The sequence below is a fragment of the Monopterus albus genome, unplaced genomic scaffold (assembly GCF_001952655.1).
Source record: "Monopterus albus unplaced genomic scaffold, M_albus_1.0 scaffold505.1, whole genome shotgun sequence".
Classification (NCBI taxonomy): Eukaryota; Metazoa; Chordata; class Actinopteri; order Synbranchiformes; family Synbranchidae; genus Monopterus; species Monopterus albus.
Window position 1 is genome coordinate 120,420 of NW_018128385.1, and position 3,286 is coordinate 123,705.

The following is a 3,286-nucleotide window of genomic DNA, read 5'->3' on the forward strand; positions in this document are numbered from 1 at the left end:
TTACTTTCTCCCTGCCAGTCCCACAGCTTCACAGTTACAGCTATATGAAATTTCTCTAGCCAAGGACAATAATGATGAATGTAAAGATATGGGTCCCTTGAAAGATGCATGCAAACAAATGATTGGCAGATAACTCAAGATCTATCTGTTTTGTTTTGTTTTTTTACACTGCAGTGTTTTCAAAGAAGCTTCTCTTTAGTCGTACTCTCAATAAGATCTGTTCAGTTGGTACCTGGAAATACAATGTGAGCTCAGCACTTTTTATCTGACTCACAGGCTCCAGCCACCCTAGCCTTGCAGGAAGTCCCTAAGACACTGTAGGCTACATGCATTGATGATATTGGCCTCATCAAAGCCTGTGCATTGGTTGTAATTACTCCTAAATCTGATTATAGGCCATGTAAACAACTATACTTTCTCAAAAATGAAAAGTAGCTATTGATGACATCATTCCAATGTTTGAATCTCTTAAAGAGGCAGGAATAATTGTACCCTGTGAGAACTCCCCTGTGTGCACTCCCTTGCTCCCTGTAAATAAAAAAAGTAAGAGATGAAGGTTAACCTATAGAATGAAGATTTGTGCAGGACTTGCAAGCAGTAAATGCTGCAGTCAAGCCTTGAGCCACTTGTTTTGCTAAAAGGCACAGCTTTATTGCAATGTTATATTCTTGAAGAACCTGGCTGAACATAAAGTTTGTCTCTTTAAACTGCAGTTTGTACAAATTAAAGTTACATTTCTGGGTCATGTGATCACAGTTGAGGGCAATCCCTCTCACCTAAAGTAGTTGAAGCTATCCAGCAGCTTCCAAAACCACTCAGAAAAGCTAATGATGTCCTTTCTGGGCATGTGCTCCTACTGTAGGAATTTCCTCCAGCATTATGTTGTATTGGAGTCCCCAGTCAGTGCACTGATTCATGGAAAAGGCCTTCAATCTTATGATCAAGTGACATGGACTCTAGATGCTGAAAAAGCTTTCACTGACTTGAAGTTAGCTTTGCAGACCACACTGACACTGGGACTACCTGACTTGACCAGACCTTTCACACAGACTGTGGATGAGAAAAATGCACATATGACATCTGCTCTCTTGCAGGAACAGGGTGGACAACAACGCCCTGTTGCCTATTTCTTTGCTAAACTGGCTGAAGGAAAATCTGTTACCATTTACAATAGTGTAAAACCCTGTCCAGCGTTCTTCCTCAGATTTTCAACAGGTGAAAGCAGCTCTCCCGGCTCCAGCCTCTGAACCTCTACATGATCTGCAGCCAACAACTGGGTCGTGATAAAGGAGCTTCAGCGGACACACTGGAAGTCCAAGCACTGGCAGAAACCATTTCAAGTCCTGATGACAATGCACACAGCAGTTAAGGTAGCAGAAAGAGCAACCTGGATTCACGTCAGCCACTGTAGTAAGGTGCCAGAGCCACCAGAGATGACAGCTGAGTACCCCAACCCAGCACAGTCACTCACTCACACACACACCTTGATTAAGTGAGGCTGGAGTTTATTTATAGTAAATGTGTGGTCAAACATCTCCAGCATGATTGGTTAACACATAATGATCCTCCTCACATAAATGCTACTAATATGTGGTGGAGATTTGCTAACCACATCGTTGCAGCTATGGTTATAGCTATGAAACTGAGTAATTGTTGTGTGCACGCACATGCCTGTGTCTGGCCATTCACCTCTGCTCTCACCAGTTCCATTTGATTACAGATTCCCTATGTTTGTGAATGCCACAACAGATGGTTTTATAGCTGTAAGGAAGGAACTAACAAGCCTCAGGCTCACAGCCATACAGGACCAAATGGTCTTAGACCAGTTAACTGCTTCACATAGAGATGTCTGTGTAATCATAGGCACATCCTGCTGTGCTTACATCTACAGATTTGTTTCTCAAACTGTTGAAATTATGTTGGTGATCTACCACTCTACACACCCCCTCTCTCATCAACTGCTTATAGCTCAGACAACTCTGAATCTGGGGATTAAATGCTAGTATAGGCCTATTATTGCCATCCTCCTCTTTGTGCTTCATGATTGTATCACAAAAACAGTAAATTTGTTTTTCTTCTAGGATATAATAATTTATCTTAAACCTTTTTGGTATGATAAGTTTAATATGTTCCTAAGAAGACTTTTGTATGGACTGTTGTGATTAATGTTTAATCAAGAGGAGGGAGTATCGTGGCAATTTTTATAATTGCACCCTTTAAATTCTTTAGCTGTGGCTTTCATGTCATTGTATGCAGTCATTTGTCTGGTTGTGACCCCAGACCATTTATTGCATGGTCGTAAACCTTTGTATGTCCTTGTGGTTGCCAAACTAGATGTGACCTAGGACCAAAGGGCTGGTATCCTGTTGTGAATTGTATCCCGTTTCCTTTATCTTTTTAAGCATCTGTCTTCTTTGTTGTATGCTGAGTATAAGAACGGCAGTTCATTGACCTTGTAACAGACTGTATTAGACTCTGTTCAGACAAACCTCCTTCCTGCAGGAATAAATATGTAATAACTTTCAGAACTGATGTTAAGTATTTATTTTACACTCACTAAGCCTTAAAAGATATTTTTTCCACACCAGCATCCTGAAGAACCATGTAGTATTTCTTTTCAACACCAGTATAGCATTTGTAGTTATGCAAGTATTTTCACTTATTTTTGACATAAGTAAAATAAAGAAAAAGGAAAAACAGAACAGAGGGGTCATTCGCCACCATCTCAAAAAAAAAGTAAACAAAACCTCATTTTCCTGCAGGCGTTGTCTCCTTCCTCCTGAAGGCTCTCAATTTTTCTTTGCAGCTGGGGTCTGATCCTGGGTTCTGCTGCCTCCTGGCCCCTTTGGCCGCTCTATTCCAGGTCAGCCGCTTCAGCTGTTCAAGGATTTTGTCGGGCGGTTTGATGATCTTCACCATGTAGACTCTCCTAGTCATATCTTTGGTCGCTTCCTCCACCATGTTGTATATTCTGGCTCCATCAGTATATTTTATTTTCAATCTGGCCGGGAAGAGGGTCTGAAATTGTACCTGATTTTCTTTCAGAGTTTTGCGCATGTCTGCATAGTCCTTCCGCTTCTTAAGAATGAGAGGAGGGTAGTCATGATCCAATGTTATTTTTTTGGCATTCCAGGTGAACCCTCTTTTTGACCAGGCCTTGCGAAGTACCAGTTCTTTAGTCTTATAACTTAGAAACTTAATGACTATCGAGCATGGAGGAGCCTCATTTGACGGGGGACAGCCCTGTGAGCAATGTGCGTGTTCGATGTGGATATCTGACTCGTAC